We start from the raw sequence: 24932 nt of genomic DNA on the forward strand, positions 1-24932 counted from the left end.
TAAATAATCATTTAAATATAGGTTAATAGGTAAGTAAGTAAGAAATTAGTAAGTAAGTAAGTATAAGTAAATTAGCAAGCAAGCAAGCAAGCAAGCAAGCAAGCAAGTTAATAAAATACTTACCGCCCGACACACGTCCAAAGAATTGCCAGCGTTACTATAGAGTTGAATATCGAGGGCTTTAATATTTCCTTTCAAAGTAAAGCCAACCTGTGAATAACAAGCATTAGTAGAAACTCAGCTGTGTTCTATTGCTAATACGCGAATCTGATTGGTTCCCCACTGTTTTTTATTCGTCGATAAAAAACAGCCGCGCGCTTAGCTCTTAAAGCGGTAAAGTTTCTTGATTTTTGTCTTTAAAATGCACGATATTGTAGGTTTTGGACTGCAATCCTCGCCCTCGTCCTCGCCCACGTTTTCTATGAGCGATAGTCAACTCTATTTGCTCATAGAAAACTCGGGCTAGCTCTTAGCCTAGATGTTAAATAGAAGCCTTGTATTATTTTTTCATAATATACGAAATGCACTTGAGTCTGAAAACAGAAGATAAGATGTGATAAAAGGTAATCAAAGGCCCTTCGAGCAACCTCATGGTAATTCGATGGAGTGGCGTCCTTCTTTTTTTTTTTCTTTCCAAATACCGTATTTACTCGAATAAGCACCCAGCGCTTATTAAATTTTTCGCGCCTCAAATGCGGCGCTTATTTAAAATTTGGACGCCACAAAGAATCTATATTTTACAGTAATTGAAAATATCGTCTTCTGATCGTCAGTCTTCGTCTCTTGCTGATGAGAGAAGTAGCGCTAGCTGCCCTGGCAAAGTTTGTGACCTTCACAATATATACAGAGCTACGTATTGTAAGATAAAACAATCACTTAAAACTGCAAAACATCGCTTTTGATAGAAAGAAATGTCCAAGTTTGTTTTGTAAAGTTGCTTTGTAGTTCTGTTTTTAGTTAAACGAAATTCCTGCGGCGGTTTTTCGGGGCGGCGCTTATTAATTATTTGGTCCTAAATGCGGCGCCTATTCGATTAAAATACGGTAAGCCTATTTGCCTTTTTTCATGGGATTTGCGTCAATGGGTTTGAGCTCTCTGGCTTCGTATATTTTTTTTTTTTTACCTGCAAAATAAAGTGTAACCTTCGAATAGGTTTTTTACTGTCTGGGATGCGTTGAATTGCACGTAAGTTATATACGGGCAGCGACAAGCGTAATTTTTGAGCAGCCGATGAAATTTATGAGAATTATGCGCCTGAGCTTAAAGATGAAAAAAGGATGACGTGATACGAGATGACGTGACGCGAAACAAGAACGTGCAGTGTGAAACTCCTGTTTTTCAGTGAGCTGAGACGTTAGCAAATCACGTCACGTAGAAAGCGAAACTGCATGTATCTCATACCTGCTTTTAGTAAAGTCACAATCTCACTTTACTTGCCTCTTTGAATGTTTTTTTTTTTTAATGGGAGTTGCGTGAATCGAATGGGTCATTGATAGCTTGTGTTCTCAGGCTTCGTAGAGGGAATTTTTTTATCAAAACGGATAACGTAACAGTCACGTGAAACAAAAGAGCGCTGCGAATGTTTATGAAATAACGTCACTGCTTGTATCTCATAACTACTATCAGTCAGTCGCAATCTCACTTGATTTGCTCCATTGAATGTTTTTTTTTCTACATGGGAGTTGCGTGAATGGCTCATTGATTGTTTGTGCCATTAGGCTTCGTAAAGCCAATTTGTTTAACCACCAGAATAAAGTGCAATAACCCTTGATCCTGTTTCGCATTTAGGAATTTTTTTTTGAAAATAATTAACCTCGTTCCTTGGAAGAGAGAGCCCTGGGAATAAGGTTGGAGAATATTTTTTATTGATTGACATGTGCTGAATGGCGTTTGAAAGAACCTTTATGTCAGCACGTTTACCGTTAAATACATGAATTACTTGCGATTTGATATCAGAATGGAGTGAGTGAGTGAGTGATCCAATGAAGGAATTCGAGGCCAAAAACATAACCTCATTACCATTCAGTAAAAAGGGTCCCTCGCATCCAGTTTACATTAAAGCCGTTTGCCATTGTTACCATACGCTTTTTTTCATCGGACATACTAAGCAGAGATAGTGCCTGACTTTGCAAGATCAATTCTACATTACGCTTGGGCAGTGACCACTGACGACCTGTAAGAGTATAATGAGACAAGCCAACAATTTAACTTGGCACCTTTGCAGGACGTCATTTACTGATGCCGATACATTCTCGTCCCCAGCGCCCTTTCGTTTCTCTTAGCCGGCTTCGCACGAGAAAACGGAGGGCTCAAGGGACATAGGGATTTTTGAATTAATTCGAATTTTTTTGATTGGCCGTATGAAACAAAGAATTCCTAAACGAAAGTCGAAAACGTAACGACTCTCTCATACATTCATTTGAAACGTCATGACTGCATACATGAAGATCGGAGGTCCTAGAATCTAGGACTGGAAATCCTGTTTCCCCAGTGCCCTTCGTTTCCTCGTGCCAAGGCTCAGCCGGCTAAGAGAAACGACAGGGCTATGGGGAAGAGAATGGTGTCGATACCCTCCAAAAGTTGCTCGGTGCGTAATACATACTTGTTAAGAGAGATCTTAAGAGCTGCAAAGGCGAATGCTCACATTTGGATTAGAATGAAAACCAGCTAGGACCCTAGGTAATCTCTCCTAGAAGCGACTGCGGGCGAGAGAACGCGTTCTCGGCGAGTGCTTTCCGGTGATGTCACCGCTCTCGATGGAGCCCAGACTCCCTTAAGCCGAGAACGCCTAGGAAATAATCTTAATGAAATAATCTCCATTCCCTTATAACTCAATACTCCACTGTCATTTCAAACTTGAATTCGTAATTAAATCAGATAGTCAAGAATCGACTAAAAATAACGTGTCCTACAATCTCAGTCATGATCCCTTGTTACACGATTTTAACAGATTTTTGAAAGGGCAAAATGTATATTTGTGTCGCAGAAAACCTTAAAATAATGGTCTAATTTTATTAAAAAAATTATATTAGAGTACTGAAACTGTAAACGAGCGTCTTTGACTGCGAATGACTCAGATGGAAATGGATTGCAACTTGAAAAATTAAGGCTTCACTTTTCAAGCTATTTCTGTGCGTCTTCAAAAAATTAATAGCCGTAGCTTGATCACTCTTTCTTTAGAAGTTCAAAGATTATGTTGTTCATGGCTTAAGTTGCCTAACACTAATTTTCAAATCAAATCTCCGTGACGCATCTTCTTCAATAACAATTGACAATTCGTTAGGAATTTTATGCAAAATGGATAGCCCCCATCCCTCCCCCAAAAACAATGTTGCAAAATAGGCAGCGATGGGAGGCATTAAGTTTTCACGTTACACAACGTTATGAAGAGGTAGGGGGCGAATCGGTGAATATTTTCCTGTTTTACGTGAGAAAAACACCAAAGAATTGTGTTAGAGATTGTAGCTTTTTGATTGTGTGATACAAAGCGTGAACTGATAAGGAAAGGGCCGCGAACGAAAATGCTGCAAACGTAGTATCCGTGAAAGATCTAATCAGCCAAAGAGACATTGAAGAAATGAAAACTGAAATATACAAACTGATACGACGTAGACCTCTTTGTAGTTCAGTTTACATGGCGTGACACAAGTAAGGCGTGACCAACCTACTCTACGTACCTTGTACTTGGCTAAGAAAGGTGGCCGTGTTCCAGTGGTCATCATGTCCTCATTGCGATCAAGCATGCATCGCACAGGCTTGCCAGTCCTTTAAAAAAAATTAAGTTTGTGTCAACACATAAAATGAAGTAAGCTAGTGGTTTGTGTGTTGGAATCCAAATCAAATACACTCTTTTTTATATGTAGCCTGCGAATTTATATAAGAATCTTTTGATTTGAATATCCAGGCTGAAATTGACGAGATTTTAACCATATGTTAAATAAAGAAGCAAGGATGAGATTTTGTTCAGAATATTCTTTTTGCATTTGATGGAAAATAAAATACAATAAAAATCAGACAATAAACTTTATTTTTTTATATTTATTTTTTTTATTTCGGTAGATTTTATCCATTCTTTACAAAACTGGGCTAACATGCAAAATGATAAAAACCAGCAAATTAGACATATGATTAACATATCGGCAATTCAGATCAATTGAACAAGAGATAGCTCAATTCCTGGTCATATCCGTTTTCATGAAATACAATACGAATGTTTATAATAGTATTTTCAGCCTAAACTCGGTAGGAAAATAAGAATATCCAACCTAAGCATGAAAAATACATTTTTTATAAAAAAAATATGTTGTCCATGCAGATTAAAGCCTATATATTTTTCTGTGCGTTTATAGTATTTTCAAATAATACAAACTACCGGAGTAGTTTTGCTGTTTACCGTACCCAAATTCGCAAGTAGCCAATCAGAAGCGCGATCTACTGTCCTGATATCCTACGATATCATGTCACTGACCTGATATTCCACCATATCACAGTCACTTTGAAGTAAAGTATTGTTACCGAGCGATGAATTGAAAAGATGTTTTACCAATAAAACAGAACTCGTAATTTAAATTTAGCAGGTGTTAATCGATAGTAAAAGGAGAAAAACTTTCCCGCCAAAACTTAACTTGAGCGCGCTCGCCAATTGCTCGATGTTTGCCGACGAGTACTGAAACATTCAGACTAAAACAATGGAGTTGGAATTTCCACATTTTTCGCTAAATTTTGATTTTGAAAATTTAGAGAATGAAACTCCAAACGAACGAGTGGAACAAAAGGCAGAAGGGGAACTTGATAAAAGTATTGAAGACCAAAAAGGTATCAACACAAGCAGGTCAGCACAATTTGCACTACGTACCTGGCAAGCATGGCTTCAACAGAGCGTTAAATATAGCCGGATTTTTGGCTGAATTTGGGTACGGTAAATACCTAATCGTACCTTTTTGGTACGCTTCGGCTGCATATTAGACTCGTTTGGTCTCGCCATGGGTCTTTTGGCTCGACCAAACACGCCTGATATGCCGCCGAAGCGTACCAAAAAGGTGCGATTAGGTATAAGAACTGAGTTAAGGAGTCAGCTAAAAACACTTACTTAGCAGCTGCCACAGCTACTGCGCATGACAAGAAACTGTTCCGAGATTCCTTGCCACCAAAACCGCCACCTATAACATCATGGAGAAATACACCTGCATTAACCACCGAAATTCCTTTTTATACCATGCCATAGAAAATACAGCCAATCAGAATACAGGAAAGCCGTTGTATATTCGAAAGTATTCAACGCAACCTTCCCATCGTGCGCTGCGATCTTATTATCGACGGAATTTAGTAAGCGTTTTTTCTATGGCATGGTATAAAATAGTTACACAACACTTTCTCGTGGTATACTATGGAATATCCCACTTGTCACTTGTATTTTATTGGTATACACACTCGCCTAAAGGCTCGTGTGTATACCGAGAAAATACAAGTGACAAGTGGGATATTCCATAGTATACCACTCGAAAGCGTTGCATAACTAGTATATATACTACGCAAAAGCGCGCCACTCCAGTTTTGCCTCTTCGAGCTTTCTAATAATTTTACTCGAAAATGAACAAGATGTTTGTAGGAAAACGTTATAATTATAAAAATAGCACGGTGTAAGAAAATTACCAGCTGGGAAACTTCGAGTAACGATTATCCAATTTTCAATGCATAAAATAAGCTAACTTACAGTGGAACCTAGCCTGAATTTCAGACATCCCTCCTTGGTCGCCTACTCGACTCCCAGAAGAGACGTCTGAACACATTTGGCTCTAATGCCGTCCGGTGACGTCACTACACTTTGGTTTTAATTCATGCGGAAAAGTTTCTGTCGAGGCCATGAAATTGTGAAAGAAAAATCGCTTCAATAAAGGATTACAGGGCAACAAATTGTTTTAATAGTAAACTATTGAAGACTTGCGACAAATGAATGAGATTTTAATCGACTGCAGGCTATATTCTTTTACGGAACCGATTTAATCTGAACTGATTTGCTTTATCTCAGTTATCTAGCGATCAAAATATAATATGTGACGCAGCGGACAAATACAACACACTCGTGAGTACTTAAATGAATCAATTTAGACGGTTACAGAGGCATCAAGAAACGGAATTCAATACAAAAATATCCTACTTAACCGTGGGAACTGAGTTCAGAAATCACTGGCTCATCGAGGCTGCAGGACATAAGCGTCGAGTGGCTTTGTTGACAAAACAAGAATACATGTACGTATAAATTTGGCAAAACACTGCATGTCGAAGCGACGAATGCCGCCAGCTTAAAACCTACCGGTTTCCATTACTATTCTTCATCCGTAGATAAACTAACAAAGTAATAAACTCAAGGTAAATGACTAGTAAATTCATTTCTGGGAAGGTGAAATCTTTCGAACTCTTTCCAAACGTTTTCAAATTACTATTCTCGCGCGGTAAAATTCAGTCATAATTTCACATAATTATGCAAATAATTTTTAAATCAACCAATCAAAATCACTACCCGGTTTTCGGGTAGTGACGTCACCGGACGGCATTAGAGCCAAATGTGTTCAGACGTCTCTTCTGGGAGTAGGCGACCAAGGAGGGATGTCTGAAATTCAGGCTAAGTGGAACCCCGATATAACGATCCTCGATATAACGATATTCCCGGTATAACGATGAATATTCTATGTCCCGGCAAAAGTTACAGTAAAATGTATGGGCAGAACCCCGATATAACGATCTTCGATATAACGATATTCCCGATATAACGATGAGAATTTAGCGGACCGAACGTAAAATCTTCCCCGATATAACGATATTATCAGTTTACAGTCACAATTTAAGCAAAACATTGAATTTAATATATACAATAACATAACAGTAATCGAGTAATCTCTAACATTTCTGACAACAGCATTATAAGATGATCTACGAAAATGACACTGTATTCCAAGTCTCTTTATTCACTGGATAAAGAGACTTGGAATACAGTGTCCATCTTGGAGGTTAATTTTGCTGAGTAAAATATATGTTTCGATATAACGATTCCTCGTTATAACGTTATAATTTTACTGCCCCCTTGGCATATCGTTATATCGGGATTCCACTGTATAAACGTTAACTCTTCAGTGACAGTGTTAACTTTTTTGTATCACGTTTGTATGGGGCAGTATTGGCAGGAACTGCGCACGCGCACCGCGTTTGACAACTGTGTGTACTCACCCACTCTTTTGGTTCTCACTAAAATTCTGTTCTGCGGAACTCCTAGAGCCTTGGCAACAAGTTCCTGTACGCCGCAAAGGGAAACATTATAAACGCTTGCTTTTACGAGTCTTCAAATACTATTTAATTAAAAGGGCGCTTTCCATTTGTCAGAACTGGCCGGCTAGAAAAAATCTCGTGAAAAAGGCCCATTTCACATTCAAAACCACTGGACTGATCGGCCAGTTCTGATAAATGGAAAGCGCCCTAAGCTAGTATAGGCACAGGCAGCCCAAGCGATGGCTTCGTTAATAATTTGCAACGGTTGTTGTCGGTTCGACTAAGCCAGATAAATAAAGATCACTTACCTATTGATAATTGTGTGTTAGTGTGAGCTTTGGTGGGGTTTTGGGAAGATTAATTCCTCACTTGCCGCTAACGGCCCCCTTCTAATAATAATTTTCTTTGGTATTAACGGGGGGCGTCAGCGGCAAGTGAGCAGAGTGAGAAATTAATCGTCCCAAAACCCTACCAAAGCTCACAATAACACACAATTAACAATAGGTAAGTGATCTTTATTAGCTGGCTTACAGTTTATTTTGATTAAGGAATGAAAGATCTCAAATTCATCGATTTATGAAACATATTTTTCAATCGCTTGAGTCGAACCGACAACAATCGTTGCAAATTATTAACGAAGCCATCGCTTGCGCCTCTTGTGGTATAGGTAACTGTACCAGGTCAGTTGACGTGGATGCACGTTCAACTTGCCTTAAGCTAGTATGTTCGGGGATTCTTTCAAGACAGTTAGAAAGTAAAAAACAAAACAATACTCAGTCTGTGAGAGGCACAGTGGACTAAAATGTTAAAGATTTTGACTCAAGATTGGGCGGTCCGATTAAGGCTTTAGCTACGTATACCGAAGTCACTGTGTTGTGTTCTTGGAAAATACAATGCCATTTACTCTCACATTGCCTCTATCCAACTGTCACGGCAGCCTATAGCTAGGGAACTGGAGAATAACCCTGCGATGGACAAGCATCCCATGCAGAGGGAGTTATAATACTCCTAGCCGTTTGACGCTACGAAAATCAGGATAAGCTCTTGTGATCTAGGTCACTTTGGCGTGACGGTTAAGATGATTTGCTTTCCTACCTGGGTGTTACATTGATTTTAAGTTGAAACATAGAGCTCCATCTCGCCATCTTCTCCTTTAGGGACAGCTATTGTTACTTGTGTCTCTAAATAGAAGTGTTCCTAAAACAAGTAAAGCAATGTAAAACAGCGCAAATGTTAAATTCAGGGGGGGGGGGGGGGGAAAGCAACTTCCCATACATTCTCTTATATGAAATCTGAGCGATGCTCTCACAACTTGCAAAGCAATCATCGGGGCGGTAGTCAGCGGATGTCTCTAAGGCGCATGAGCAGCTCCTTTCTTTGTGAACTTGCCAAAATAAAAACAACATGGGACCAGTGAGAGAGTTCGATTTTTTTATATATGTAGTAATAAAAAAGACTTTCTAAGTTTTGTCTTTAAAGCAGCGAAAATTTCTCCGGAAAGGTTCTTGGTGTCAATATGTGGTGTTTGTTATGAAATAAAACCATCACTGGAATGATAATGAAAACGTGGCGATCGAATATTCCCGCGCTGGTCGGAGCTATTGTTCTTGCCGCTCTATTGTTTGAGGTTGTTTGTTGACTTGGTCTTTCTTTGTTTTACTTCATTTACAATCCCACATGTGGGCCAGTTGAAAATCGTGGTACAAACATGTCAAACATTTGCATTTCAGCACTGAAAAGTAGCACGGCATCACAAAATTCTGCGTTCTTAAAACTACACGACGATGACGAAATTTTCGGATTTAACCACGCTGCTTTTAGATTTTTAGTTAAGAGAATTGAACCCCTTTATAATAAGTGATTCCACGACATAGCAGCTTCCATTTCGCGGGAAAAGATTGCCTGTTGCATCATCGTCCAAAAACCGCTGACTACATCGTGAATTGATCGCTTTGCAAGTTGTGAGAGCATCGCTACTCGGTCCCAGACCTCGTTTCTTTCCCCCCCTGGTTAAATTACACTGAGTTTCTGCAACAGGAAAACGTTCCCGAAGTTCCCGGACTACCTGGTACGAGTAAACATTGCGCAACAAATATGACGGCCGACGGAGAGGGTGCCATTGCAGCCTATTGTTGCAACAATTTTCCTACTTAATAAAGAAGAAGAAGAAGAAGAAGAAGAAGAAGAAGAAGAAGAAGAAGAAGAAGAAGAAGAAGAAGAAGAAGAAGAAGAAGAAGAAGAGGAAGAAGAAGAAGAATATAAGAAAAGAAAAAGCACATGAAGTATGCAGACTGTAATGGATTTGCCGAATGTTCTGGCAGTGCTATTCACAAAGGAGAGGAGACACATCCCTCGAATCACGGGATATGCCACCCGCCATCTTGGATTTTCATTCGCAACATTCTGTTCATTCTGTCCCTGGGAGTAGAATAAATGGAATGGCGTTCTGTCAATTCTGGAATGGGAATGCGGATTTGAAAAACTCACGCATTTCACACTCTGGCCATTCTCATTCCAGAATTGCGAAAAAGGAACGCGCCCTTAAGGTTGGTGCACACTAGTCGACAAGTTGCTGCGACAAGTCGCTCAGTGTGTACTGCTTAAAAACAAGTCGCTGCGACAAGTTGTTTGTTCGATGTACAAAAAGCGAATTTGGAAAAGTGGGAATGCGAACTAGTTTTCCAATTCAATATGGCGAAAATACTTGACGTTCTCTCATTGGTTAATGTATATTTGTAGCAGCAACTTGTCGCAGCGATTTGTCGCAGACGTGTACACACGCTGCGAAAACGCTGCTATCACTCATTTTGACGCTGCGATGTGTCGCACGAATTCAAACCAGTTTAAATTCGTGCGAAACATCGCAGCGACAAAATTATGTTGCAGCGACTGGTTTGTCGCAAGAATGCTTGTCGCAGCAGCATGTCGCCGCGACGTGTTGCAGCGACGTGTCGCCTAGTGTGTCCCGACCTTTAGTTTTTATAACTTTCTCCTTCCTTTTTTACCGCAGAATGAGTTCTCCGATCGCACTAATAACTCACTTGTCCTCCAATTCTCATCTCTCCCTCCAACACGTGGTCTGACTCACTGAACCCAGTTTCCAAGTCTCCTTTCTGAATGCATAGTGGTCGGCACTTGAAAAACGACTCAGCTGCTATAGCTTCCTGCAATTAAAAAAAACAATCGGGAAAACGCAGCAGCTTAGTAATTGCAAATACGTAAAAACGCAGATCAGAACCAAGTTGAGTTGAGTTCCTATCCAAATGCTTTACTTCCATAGTGCCTCTCTCCGCGCCATCAATCGCCATAAATTGGTTCCCTATAGCCATGGTCCAATTGTTAGAGCGCTGGACTTCGCACGGATCGAAAATTTGAGTGAAGTTTTAAGAGTTTTCCAGTGTCCTTCTACTAGTTTTTAACTTCAAAATATTATTTTAAAATCACATTAAATCGTCCGGCAATATTTCTTATTTCTCCAAATTTTACTAAACCTTTGAGAAAAATTATCTCTTTCCAAACGTAATAATCAGCCAAATATTAACAAAACACCGCAAAACATAGATTTGTGAAAAAAGCATGGAGTTTTTGGATTGCTTGAAGCGCGAACGAGACATTCGTATAAACTCAATGCGAGTTAACCGGTGGAAAAACGGCCTTCAGGTGTGCCCCCGCCTTAAGTACCCTCCCCCCTCTCCCTACCGGCAAGTTCGACTGTCTACAGCACCAGACTTGACTTATTCTTAGTCTATCCGTTCGAACGACGAAATATCGGGGCACACAAACTAAACAGAAGAACAGGAAAAAACTTAGTCAGGCCTGTACCGATTGTCTGACTCGTGAAATGCTGGAAAGTAGCGCACTGAAATACCAATACATTGTATCCAAAACGTTGCTACCTAATTAAATTTCAAAACTGTTGCTACCTATTTGTCTTCATATTTTTGTATAAACGTTAATTAAAAGCTTTAGTTTTCGTTCTTCACAATAATTGCTAACACCGGTCAACAAAATAACTTGAAACTGAACGTTAGAGTTGTTTGCAAATATGGGCAAAATTTAAGGATACTCATAAGTCTAAACGAAACGAAAAACAAACTTGGCACGTGACAGGTTGTGTGTTCAAAATGTTGATAAAAATTCAAGAAATTCGTATAACTTAAAGTCTTCTAAATCGTTGACTTTTTCGTGCTTGATATGTGTTTTTAGCCTATATTTTGCTCAAAAATTGCTCAGAAAGGCAAAGCCTGTTTGGGGCTGCTAAAACAGCAAAAAATGCTCCAAACGCCAAAAGTTGCTCAAAAGTTGCCGAGCACAATCGAGACAGGCCTCACCGCAGTGACGAGAACTGCAAGGTTGACACTGTCACCAGCTCTTACGTACACAAGCAGCGTTTTCCTCCGCGGTCCTTTGCTTTTAGTTGACAGTTACCGCAGTGTATGTACAGTGTATTGGTATAAACTATAGTCCAGAGCATAGTAAAAACTACTTATTAACCGAGAGTGAGGTCATTACAGGGGAATCTCAGACCGAGGCCGTGATGTATTGACCGAGCGACAGCGAGGTCAATACATCAAGGTCGAGGTCTGAGATTCCCCTGTAATGTCCGAACGGACGAGGTTAATAAGTTATTTATTATATGGCCTTTAAGCACTATTCAAAAAAAGAGTATAATCAAGGGAAAAAACACTGGAGGTAAAACTCGCTCTCTGTGGCTCTCTTTGTCGCTCATACTAAAGAAGTATCGGTATGCTTATATTTTTCTTTCAGTTATTGAAAAGATAGTTATATTTTGTTGTTTTTTGCCCCCTTGCTAGTAGCTTTTACTCACAACTCAAAAAACCGTCGAGCCGAGAAAAAGTTTCATAATGCCCGGTCATTACAAGAAAATAATGCCCGCTCAGCAGCCAATCAGAGCGCGCGTACTATTGTAGACATAAAATAAGATGGAATATAATGTAAATTCGTTCTAATTTACCTAAGGGAAGGGAAATGTTACCTCAATAGTTAATATACTTGACAAGTCCTCGTATTCTATCTTGACCATCTTTGCTGCTCTTTGGGCCTGGGCCTGAGTTTCAGCGGCAACGGCACCAATCACTTGTCCTGCGCATGTCACCTGTAGAGTTGTGAAGAGAACTCATCGACAATAATTAACAATTAGACTACGAGCCCGAGTTTTCTATGAGCAAATAGTCAACGAGGCGCAGCCGAGTTGACTATCGCTCATAGAAAACTCGGGCGAGTAGTCTAATTGTTTTAGTAGAAACTTCTAAAGGATTACAGTCCAAAACCTTCAATATTGTGCACTTTGAAGGCAAAAATCAAGAAAATTTACCGCTTAAAGAGCTGCGCGCGCGACTGTTTTCTATCGACGAATAGAAAACAGTGGGAGAACCAATCAGATTCGCGGATTTCCGATAGAACACAGCTGAGTTTCTACTAATGCAACTTAGAAGATCAAATGCTAAATGTAATCCTATTCTTCGCTATTGTTAACGATATTATAAGTATGAAGCAACAATTTCCATTTGCGCAAAAATATTTAGCAATTATCTTGCGGAATCGCGCGGAATATCGTCTGGTACTTAGCCGACGAAGCCTTAGGCAGCAAGATTGAGCAGGATAATTGTTTTATTATTCAAAAAATTGTCAACAAAGAAAAACATAATGTGGTTATGCCGAGCTTTTTTTAACGTTTTGGACGAATCTTGGCAAGCTACGTATATCGCAGGATATCTGTTATGTACGGAAGACGGATAGCAATGACATTCAACAGTTTTCTAAGAGCGAAACCCGAGAAAAACTAAGAGCCGGTCTTTCAGGTCTTTTAGTGTATCTGCGCCTACACTTTGGAATGCGCTCCCAGCTAGCTTGCGAAATTTTAGTTTTATTTTTATTTTTAAATCTCGTCTCTAAACATATCTTTTTAAATTAGCTTTTAACCTTTAGATCTTGTCAGTAATGTATATATCTTTAGTATACTTTAATATTTTAAGATGTTAATATTATAATGCACTTCTGATCATTTTTAGGTTAAAAAGCGCACTATAAATTAATAAATTATTATTATTATTAGCTTCGGGGCATCAGTTTTGGTATTTACCTTGTCTGTTGCAAAGATCTCTTCATCACACACATAATATCCTGTTGAATTGCTTCCTGGGACGTCGTCTGCATTTATGAAGGTTTTGACTCCAGGAAGACTTAACGCTTCAGATGGATCTACACCTCTACAAAATATACATGTAGTGTTATTCTTAATTATGATGTTTTCATCAGATAGGTAGGTAGGTACCAATCTATCCCTATCTAGCTACCACCTTCCTCCTTTTTTCCGTCCTTCCCAGCCTACTTTCTTTCCTTGCTTTTTACCTTCCTTCCTTCCGAACCTCGTTCCTTCCTTGCTTGCTTCCTACCTTTCTACCTACCTACCTTTCTACCTACCTACCCTTCTACCTACCTACCTACCTACCTACCTACCTACCTACCTACCTACCTACCTACCTACCTACCTACCTACCTACCTACCTACCTGCCTACCTACCTGCCTACCTGCCTACCTACCTACCTACCTACCTACCTACCTACCTACCTACCTACCTACCGACCTACCTACCTACCTACCGACCTACCTACCTACCTACCTACCTACCTACCTACCTTACCTACCTACCTACCTACCTACCTACCTACCTACCTACCTACCTACCTACCTACCTACCTACCTACCTACCTACCTACCTACCTACCAACCTTTCAACCTTCCTACCTTTTTACCTTTCTACCTACCTTTCTACCTTTCTACCTAACTACCTACCTACCTACCTACCTACCTACCTACCTACCTACCTACCTACCTACCTGGCCTACCTACCTACCTACCTACCTACCTACCTACCTACCTACCTACCTGGCCTACCTACCTACCTACCTACCAACCTTTCAACCTACCTTCCTACCTACCAACCTTCCTACCTACCTATCTACCTATCAACTTAGGTAGATAGGTAAGTTGACTCGTTGATAGGTTAAATGCGAATAATAATACGTACATGATTTTGGCATGGGCACGTTTGCTTAAAACAAGCGCCAAATACAGTTCTCCTGTAATATAATAAAATAATGTTCAAATTAAACTCGGTTGTATCTCAACTTTTCCCATTAAGCGTTAGACAATAGTCCCTTTGTTCTTGGTTGCCGCGCTGAGGGACATTGGCGGAAGCTAACCGGAATAGCTCGGGACTAATCGGAACATTGTCGGTATGACAATAAAGCTGCACTCGGGAAGTAGGTAGCGTCAAATTTGTACTCGTCAGGTCAGGTTTCCCCGCCTGAAACTAACCAACACTGTGAACGTGCAATTAAATCTCGCATAACTAATTACTATTACTTATGAAGACGCAAACAAACACTTCGAATATGGGACGTTATTAAACTTTTTATTTTTACTTATAAAGACACGAACTGACGCTTTTAGACGCTTTGAACATGAACTCTCGCTTTATTTGCCGTTTATACTTGTGAAGAAACGAACAGACGCTCTGAACACGAAGCCTTGCCTAACTTTCAATTCTTGATTCATACTTATCTATTACTAAAAATAAGCCCATAGCCGTTTATTTTTGGAAGAATGTTTGCGTTTGAGACTTGGAGGGTTTATTTTCAGGACAGGTTGTATGTCATATACCTGTGTACTTGGGCATATCATCACAGTAGACTGCCTCTCCTGTGGCTTGTTTAGCAGCTGCTAAGTGAGGCACAGGCCTCCCAACGACGTCCTCTAATAACTGATCACCAGGAACTTCCTAAACCAAACACAACGTAACAGTTACAAGATCTTTAACATGCAAAAAGAAAAAAATATAGAACATCGGCGCCAGCCTAGTACCTGTGATGCTCGTTGGCCTGTTTTGCCGACAAGTAAGTTAATTAACTCTCAAATGCCGAATAAAGAACTCGCCCCTTCCCAGTTGAAAAAAAAAAAAAAACCGATTTGTGGTTGCTTTCACTGACTCGCGAATATTCCGGTGCTTTTGCCTTGGTAGAAAAGCCAAGAAACAGGGATAGTGTGGTTGCTGGCGGCCCAAGATTACGTGAACCATCAGCCAGCGCTTTTCCTTGAAAACGTTTTAAAACGAGCGGAGACTCAGGCAAACAACAAAGAATACAAAGTTTGTTAAAGGTTTGTCGCTGACTGTGTTTTTGATGTTATTTTCCAAGACGTTTCGGCTATTGCTTAAGCCTTCATCAGTTTAAAAAAATCAAAGCTTTCACACAATACAACATGGAAACAAGGTAATTGATTTTTTATAGAATATTTAATTTTATACCTTTTGAACCAAAATCGTAGAGTTCCCATACAAACCCTAATAAATTGCATCTTTGTAACACAACACCGCTCGAAGCCAAGAGTCACGTTCGCTTACACTTTATAAATAATTAATTCACGCAGTGAACTTGGGCTGCCTGCCTGCCTGTCAGAAAAATTCCTTTACTTAATACCGCCGAGACTAAATACAAATACAAGAAAACTGAATGAAATTTCTCGTTACCTGGTAAGTGTGTATGCTGTGAGAAACACCTCTGTGGAAATGCTTTATTCCACTCTCAAAGGTTCTAGGTACCAAATTTTCAGCGAATGGCTGCAATTCATAACCAGGCATATTAATTTGAAACGTTCAACTGCTAGCTATGATTAAAAACTATATAGCAATGGTATATTGCAATTCCTGCACGCGATTTGATTGGTTGACAGTCATTGTTATATGAGCTAATATACCATTGATCACAAATATGGAAGCCGAGACGCAACAAAAACAGCTTGGGAGCAAAAATATTGCAATTCTTTGGGTGTTCAAGTTAATAAAACAATTATATGCTACTCGAGTAAAGGCGACGTGATTATTGTTGAATAATCCCCGAGACGAAGTCGAGAGGATTATTCAACAATAATCACTGAGCCTAAGGCGAATAATTGTTTTAGTTTAATTTTTAGAGGTGATCATCAAGAACTTAAAAAAATAACGATAGCAAACAAGAAAACAGCAAACACAAGTGTTCGCTTGCATACGGTGTAAACCAGTTTAATTCATCGATTACAATCAGACTTTATTTAGTTAAAGCAATAAAACGGAACAAAACAAACACTATGAGAAAGATAGATGTCCGTTACCTTTGTATGATTGTTGATGAATTCTAAGCGAATGTGGGAATCCTCTCGAAAATGAGTAGCTCCGGTGAGAAGAGAACTAAATAATGTTTGCTCTGACTGAGTTTCTCATCGATCGCCAAAACCGCCGTGTTTACGATCATTTCTAATGCCTCGAAAACCATCTCTTGAAAATAATTTCGGTCCAAAAGCCTTAGTAGTTAATTTGAAAAATTCCCAGTTTTTAAAATATCCAGGACTTGGACTGAATTTTTTCAAATCAAAGAAATTTTCATTCAGCAAAAGCGGCCATGTTTACTTGCCTGGATGTCAAAGGTGGCGTGGCTAAGTAACCAAGCCTTCAAAGCTATAATCACCTCGCGCGGGGTAAATATAGGAGGGTCTCAATGGGGTGGTTCATGTTACGGTTAACGGTTAAAATGTTGGTTTTTTTTACGGCTAACGGTTAATTTATTTCCATTACGGTAAACAGAAGTTAAATATTAATTTCCATTGTTTTTAAAACTTAAAAATCAATTTCCATTAATGAAGAACATATTTTAGGTCTTAGGCCATTCTGGGACGATGAAGTGACCAATTTTGTTTTATTTTTAATTACTGATCGAATTTTTACGGTTAACATAATTTACGGCTAACGGTTAAAATTTTCCAAATTTAACGCCTAACGGTTAAACGTTTGGCCGTTTTACGGCTAACGGTTAACCCCATTGAGACCCTCATATAGCCTCATAAGCCGAGCTTCTCGACCAATCAGAATGCTTCAATTTTTATAATCACCTCTGAAATTATACTAAGGTTACAATACAAGGTGGGCTATTACTGCAACCGCGGTGTGGAAATAGAAAGCACGCTGGATTCTGGATTGAGAGGTCTTAAATTCAACATCTATTGTTATAAAATCAAAGCATACCTCGTCATTGCCTAGCTGTTGAGAAACGTTTAAAAAAAACTTGAAGAAGAAGCTTGAAGCAAGTGACCTTCTGTAGTCCACTTGACCACCTGGTGTCTCGGGTGTCAGTGGCAGATCTTCAGCTAACAACTGATAAGCATCTTGAAGAATGTTGTCACTCCACATTCTATAACAAGTTAAAACGGAGAGCAGCTTAGTACTGAAAAATAAACAAAGCATTGAATCTGGAGTGTCAAGGTGGAATTGCGTTTAATATACCGTACGATTCTAGTGATAAGCCCTGACCGGGACTTATTTTTATCAAAAGGGCATTTTCTGCAAGCAAGCTATCCAGTCTCCAACCCCGAAAAGAGGCCTTATGGGTCTTGATTTACAAGCTTTTCTCGTGTTCTCCCAAAATTCCGCAAAACCAACGAGGCGCAAAGCTCGGGTGGAATATAATTGTTTTATTAAAATAGCCAAAGAATTACATTATTTGAGCCCCCCCCCCTCCCCCCCCCCCGGCTGTTCTCGTTAAAGGACGTTTTTAAGTTTTTTTTTTTCCTAGATCAATAACAGAGTGGAACTTACTGCCCGCTGACTTAGTGAATTGCAAGTCATTATCGAATTTTAAATTAAATTTAGAGAAGCATGTAAACAAGTAAATTGTAACTAAGTATTTTTATATCTTATTTATCCATGTAAAAATTTTGTTTTTTTATTTTGTATCTATTTTTTATAGTCGATGTGATGTCATCAACTTAATAAATATAGATGTAGAAAGCTTGTACCAACCGTATTTTTGGTCCATGGTACATGTATATGAGCTCATATACCACTGGCTGTTAACCAATCAAAACTCAGGAATTGCAATATACCATAATCAGTTTTTAATAATGCTTAATGGAACCATGTGTTAATTTTAATTTGTCAACCAGTCGAAAATTAGATCCCACAAAAAACAATAAAATTACCAATCCGCATAACTAAGCTCCGCAAACATTTTTTGAACTCTGCAGCTACATTAGATGTTACCTTCCAATTAGGCCTTTCATGGTTTTCATGGCCATAACTGTTGTGTCATTCATGCCTCCAAAACTGAAACTGCAGTCCTTGATTTGCCATAAACTTGTTTGCTTTTCAAACAACACCCTCATCGCTGCATTCACTATCGCAACGTCATGTTCACGTCGACGAGCTTGTTTGATGGTGAAAACATATTCACGCTAAAAAAATAAAATATATGATTTAATGAGGCTTATGAGAAGAAAAGAAATGTCCAACTCGCAAAGACAAGGTATTTTCAGACCTTGGTGATTAAAGTTTTATATAAAAAAAATCCCAAACGCCGTCAGTGATGTAAGTTAAAATGAATGTCCACTGTGATCTGAGGAAGTGCCTGAAGTGAGCCATATAACTCAGTGCCGGCGTCTGTTCTGTAGCATGAAGTGACTAAGAGTATTTATTTCTAATCCCCGTGAATAGCCTTTATGTTTGTTCCTTGAAGGTTACTTCAGGCATTTTGTTAGGTTACCCAGCTCATTTCGTCGGTATTCATTTGTGTGAGGCGATTTGTGCCCTGGACTCCGGATCAACTGGTCCGAGTTCGAGCTCTGGCCAGGGTCACTTCGTAGTGTCCCCGGCTTGACACGATACTTTATTCTTGCAGTGCCTCCACTCTCTTTACCCAAGTGGATAAGTGGGTACCAGCAATATTGCTTTTAGGGGAACCCATAGATGACTAGTATCCTATCTAGGAGGAAAAGAAATACTTCTAGTCGCTTAATTCTACAACGGGATAAGCTCCGGCCTAGGATCAAGTGCAGACTTACGTTTTTCATTTATATTCCTGTGGGTGAATAAAGGCTCTGCGAGAGTATTGTTTTAACAACCTGGGTACAAGCCAGGTGTCAAATACTGACAGCTGTTCCTCCGACATCCCTTCTCGATTCGAAGTAAAAGCAGAACGCAATACGTTTTATTTTTGTCACCTTGGACAAGAAAACAATAAAACAAACAAAAACAAGAAAAGATCTACGTTTTTGTGATAATGAATTCGTTGTTCTAACCTGTTCTGTGAATGGAATAAGAATATTGAGTAAAACTTCACTCGGTTCCAAAATGGTTTTTTTGTATCCTGTGAAAAAATTTTCATCCAACTTGACTTTCCTGGCATTTCCTTTTGCAGCAAGAAAAAAAAAACGAGAACAAATTCATCGCTATCAGTTTGAAAAACGTTCTATTTATATACAAACTAAATTTAATAATTATGCTACGAAATCTCGTGGAATATCGCCTGATGCTTACCCGACGAGACCGTATGCCGAGTAGGCCACACTCAGACGATATTCCGCAAGATTCAAGATTTTATATTCCACAAGTTCTTGAAAGATTGCATATTTTTCATGCAAACCACATAGATTGCAGAATATGTCGGAATGGCAAACACATAACCAGGACATACACGGTCGAGCATTTTAATATTCAACAAATTGTGACGAAGTCCTTTTAAAATAAACCGTTCGATCCGTAGACTAAAGATACCCTGCAACTTACGTAGGTTGCCAGTTAAATGAGACTCGTTGGCCGAATATCGTGTGATGTTCGTATGCAGGTGACTGAATCCGCGTGATTTCAAAAGATATTCGTTTTAACTGAATTGTCACGTGATAGTCAAGCGTCACGTGACAGCTTCAGGTGGCAATATACACAAACTTCCCATATTTGGTTTCATCAATACATACCCTGTACCGCTCTTACAGTGGGTATATAATTTGTTGTCAAAATAACTCTTCAGCCAATGAAAATGTTCGTTAATCTGTCAACAAAGTATTCGTCCCTTGAGATGGTAAATTGTATTTTCGGGAGTCATGAATTGACATAATTTTACGCCATGGAGTGCGAAAAAACTGTTATTTAAAATGACACATCGCGTGAAACGATATCTGCTAAAATAAGTGTGAGCCGTAATTGCCAAAACATTTTTTTTTTTTGTGAAACGAGATTTCACGGCCGCCACCCATTGCCTGAAATACAGACGCGCGCAACCAGAGGAATTAGGAAGACGACTGAAGATCAGGCTACGCCACTTGCAATTACGCAAAGAAAAAACAATCAAGGTAAAACTTGACCATCTTTTTATTTTAATTTCCGTGAAAGTTGCGGATTTCCGTTCCTTTAATATATAACCATTTAGGTATTGACAACGGACATGCCTTAAATACCTCCTGCTGTGACCAGTAGCAGTGTACATCTTGCCGCCATTAACACTGGATTTAAGTCTGACGTTGGATTAGCAGTCATGATATTACTACCAAGGGCCTGGTAAAATATAAATGGGAAGTAAATCGTAACTTCAAACGAGAAAATGGCACTTTTCTTCCAGAGGAGAGTGTGGGGAGCAGGGATGGCGCAGTGGTGACAGCGCTCGCCTTCCACCAATGTGGTCCGGGTACGATTCCGTCCCGGTTCCATATGCGGGCTGAATTTGTTGTGTCCTTGCTTCGAGGGTTTTTCACTTGGTTCTCCGGTTTTCCTCCTTCCGCAAAAACCAACACTTTCAAATTCCAATTTGATCGGGAATAAACGGCCCCACAAGCTTCTAGCTTGCAGTGTGGGCGTTTTCCATAGGCGCGCGAGTATCGGTATTTGCTCGCGACGAGTCAATTCGCCGCTCTTTTGGATAAGAAAAAGTGGGCGGGGAGCGGGTTGGAAACGAGAAAACGCGGATGGGGGAGGGAGAGGGAGAGGGGGAGGGGGGGGGTGGTGAGGGGCTTTTTTCCGCTCTCCCCCAAACCTCTCTCGAGATTGAATCTAAGATGTCTGTTGGTCGAGAATCGTAGTACTTCGCAGTATCAGATGGTAATCTAGTATAAAATAATTTACTGTGGCTTTATGCAGTTGATACTCACAACAACATTTCTTATTTGATGACCAGCAAACCACTTGAGCATGTAGAGTATTGCGGCAAACCATCTGGTCTTGTGTTCTATATTTCAATAAAGACACAAGTTTGGGTCAGTTGGAAAAAAGAAGTCTCGCCAAACATACAATGGTTGAACCACTGTTAGGAAGAGGCATGATTATTGCAATGGTTTGGGTGATATTTGGAAATCTTTGGATCATCTTCGAAAATCTTCAGATATTACGGATGTCTTTGGGTGATCTTCGGACATCTTTGGAAGCCTTTTGGTGATTTTCTGAAATCTTCGAGAAGTATTCGGAAGACTTCTAATGATCCTCGGCTATTTTCGGAAGGCTTCAGTGGAACTTCGGCCTTCTTCCTTGGATGACCGCCGGCATGTCTTGGAGTTTCTTGGTATCTGACTTACAACTTGCTGCACTTGTGCATGTTACAGGGAAACCGTTAAAGCCACTCCACTTTTTAAAAGCCATCCTTGATCATAGCCGCTTTTGTAAACGCTCCTTTACATAATTGGAATGCAGTATTTACGTTCACTCCTATCTTACACCACGATAAACAATATTCACATCTTTAATGACAGTGGTGTCATTTTAAACTATTACTATGCTTCAAACTGCAAAACAACAATGAATAAGGACATAAAAAAGAAATGAAATTATTTTAAAAGGGAAGCTGGTTTCATTCTTAGCCAACCGGCGGCTGAACTGTCTGAATAATTTTTAGGTATGGGCAAGCTTTTTAAGGGTTGAAGTTTTTATTCAAATCAGTTACGTCTCCTTCCCTAGTTGGCATGAGCACTTTTACGCGTAAAGCCAGCAAGAGAAGTACGCGAATACCTGGTAGAGTACGCAGTGCGTCCTTAAGAACATCTTCAAGAGTACTGAGTGTCACAGACGCACCAAACTTGATGCCGTCTGCTGTACGTTCCACAGCCTTCAATTCTGGGATATGGGTTGGAGCTATCAAGATTGGATAATCCTGATTGTTGAATTTCATCTGAATTCCTGTTTGACATACCAGAAAATTTAATCAATAACTCCTTCTTTAGGATCCCGTTCCATGCTCGCACAACAGACAAAACTATACCGGGTGAGCTTGTATTGCAATTTCATAGCAGTAACTTATTTTTTAACATCTAATTTATATTTTACGCGAAAACCGTCGGTTCACACCGTAGTAATAAATATATAACTTGCAGTAGTAGAGGGCGGACCGAATTACTAATATTTTTGAGAAGCCATCTAAGTGAGCATCGGGATACATTAAAATCAATGAAGACATGGTGCGGCTCATGAATAAATTGAGCGGGAATGTGTTTAATGTATGCAGCATAAATGATGACTAAGGAATATAATGAAGTCACGAAGGAAACAATTTGACAAATTAAAGTGCCCGATTCTTTAAGTAATGAAGTCGCTTTGAACAGGTGTTCTTAAATGAAAGACTGGAAGGAAATCAAGACAGTATCTCTACTGGAAGAAAACATACACCGAATCGATATTGATTCCATGAAACATGATTAAAACGAACAGGCTCCCGAGTGGGGTTACGCGAGCGAAGTGAGCGGAAGAGCGGGGCCTGATGGGGAATACGGAAGCGCGGAAAGGGGCCCCCTCAGGTCCCGCTCTTCGGCTCGCCTCGCTCGCGTAACCCCACTCGGGAGCCTGTTCGCAGGCAAAGAAAACCACAGCGAATTATCCATAAATCCGAAATAAAACACGGGCAGTGAATATAGAAAACCTCAGTCACGGAGCTCTTAAAAGAAAATTTACAATGGAATTAGTGTTGCTTGTCTTGCTTACCTATACCAGTATTACCAACCACGAGTTGAGCTTGTGGATATTTTTTCTTCAGCTCAAGCAACTCTTCTAATGCTGTTGGTCTTATCCAAGTGATATTGTCTCCTTTAATGAACAATCCTTTGGGCTTGGCGGTTTCTGGGAGCTTAAAAATACACAATAGCGGAATATCTGACATAATTATATGGTAAGGCAGTCTTGGGGTAAATCCGAGCATCGTGATTGGTTCTTTGGTAGGCATTTTGCCATACGGATCGTTTCCATGGTTTTTTTTGTCGTTGTTGTTTCAAAAGCCGACAAAGTCAAAATTTGCAGCTAAAACGAGTATCATATAATAATCTTCTTCCTAACCTAGCTTGCTCGAGTCGTACTGGCGAATATAAGCTCTCCGTCGTTTTTGGTTCGTATAGTAATGCCACGATCTCGGGTCAATATTCCCCACAAGTAAGAGGTTATTATAGCCAACTTGGTTCTATAAATATCTGTGCATATCTTCGCGTATCCTGAATTTCAAAGGTTTTTCTTTGGTCGCGCGCTCCCGAGAAGAGACGTTTGAGAGAAATATCCGCTAATGCCGTCCGGTGATTTTACAGGTGACCGGAAAACAGGGTAAAGACTTTGTTTGGTCGTTTTTAGAAGAGAAAAAACTATGATCCGCGATTATGTGATTATTACCCGCGGAGTGCAATTTAAAAATGCCGGTTAAGAATTCACATTCCTAAAAATTTAAATTTTATTACTTGTTCATCATTGACTATTACTGATGAAATACAGCATAATAAATTTTTGCATTTGCATTATTTAGAAACTCGGAAAAATTCCGAGTTCCAGATGGGATTTAAAGCCACGTCCCTCCGTGATCTAGTTGGATATATGCTCAAACCACTGAGCTACTGGAGACTCTAAGGTGAGCAAAGGTGAAATGTGGGTCTTGACTAGAACCGCATCACGCATTCACATTGCTAATTCCGGTGCTCACTGTTACAAAGCGCTAGCACATAGCCATTAAGGCTGACGCGCGTAGTACTATTGAACAATGGCTTAACAAAGACACATCCCAGCAGATTGTGCAAATATTGGCGGCTTCGATTTGCACGCCAAATTAAAAGCATTGCAAAACAAAAGCCAGAAAAGAAATGTATAGATGTGTTTTGTTAAACTCAACGTCTTTATTCACGGCTTCTGGTGTACAAACAATCTTTGTTTCACAGCTTCGATTCTGTGCATGGACTTACAACTTTGAGCACAGCGAACACGATGCGAGTCACGTGACGCTCGCTGTAGGGTACCCACGGGGGTACAATTACAAGTCAAGTTTTTCGGGTTTCCTACAAAGTCTACCCCTGCGGGTGTAGCGGGCTGTAACATTCTCCCCACCTTGTCCTCTATCGGAGAGGACAACACTGCGATTTGGCTTACTAACAGGAACAGTACTAGTTTCACTATGAACAATGTTTGTTTCATTCTTCTCCCCACCATGCAAACGAACTTCTTCAGGAATCACTTGTGGGGCTGTTGATTCTACTTCTAACTTGTGTAGACGCTGTACCGGTCTGCGTAGAACACTCTTCTCAGTTCGTACTGTTGCCGTTCGCACAAGTTTATCCCGTCCAGGGTGAACTTCTTGAACTATAGCCAACGGCCATTTTCCACGAGACACATTATCATCTGAGATCAGCACAATATCTCCTACTTTTATGGGGGCTTCTTCTTTATGCCACTTGTTTCTCACGGTCAACTGATGCAGGTACTCTTGCTTCCAGCGCTTCCAATAGTGGTTGAATAATCTCTGCACGTAAAGATACCTCTCCATAATTTTCTTACTGGACATCTCAAGGCTGTCTTCATTAACATCAGGTAGTTGGTTAAGTGATCTGCCAACGGCGA

General features: G+C 39.9%; 1 pseudogene across 1 annotated transcript in view; it reads right to left on the bottom strand.

Moving 5' to 3' along the window:
* Positions 1-24932, bottom strand: part of LOC144663854 (xanthine dehydrogenase/oxidase-like) — a 69607-nt pseudogene that overhangs the window by 27045 nt on the left and 17630 nt on the right. Inside the window, exons 8-25 of the transcript XR_013572681.1 lie at positions 23049-23190; positions 22083-22250; positions 21233-21309; positions 20546-20642; positions 19391-19500; positions 18357-18547; positions 17343-17508; positions 15816-15905; positions 14951-15068; positions 14316-14367; positions 13367-13493; positions 12260-12379; positions 10305-10427; positions 8359-8460; positions 7225-7288; positions 5090-5159; positions 3678-3765; positions 124-210 (exon numbers count right to left, since the gene is read on the bottom strand). The product of XR_013572681.1 is annotated as a xanthine dehydrogenase/oxidase-like (transcript). The remainder of the gene's footprint in view (positions 1-123; positions 211-3677; positions 3766-5089; positions 5160-7224; positions 7289-8358; positions 8461-10304; positions 10428-12259; positions 12380-13366; positions 13494-14315; positions 14368-14950; positions 15069-15815; positions 15906-17342; positions 17509-18356; positions 18548-19390; positions 19501-20545; positions 20643-21232; positions 21310-22082; positions 22251-23048; positions 23191-24932) is intronic.

Source organism: Oculina patagonica, chromosome 8 (assembly GCF_052425735.1).
Source record: "Oculina patagonica isolate OP01 chromosome 8, crgOcupat, whole genome shotgun sequence".
NCBI classification, from domain to species: Eukaryota; Metazoa; Cnidaria; class Anthozoa; order Scleractinia; family Oculinidae; genus Oculina; species Oculina patagonica.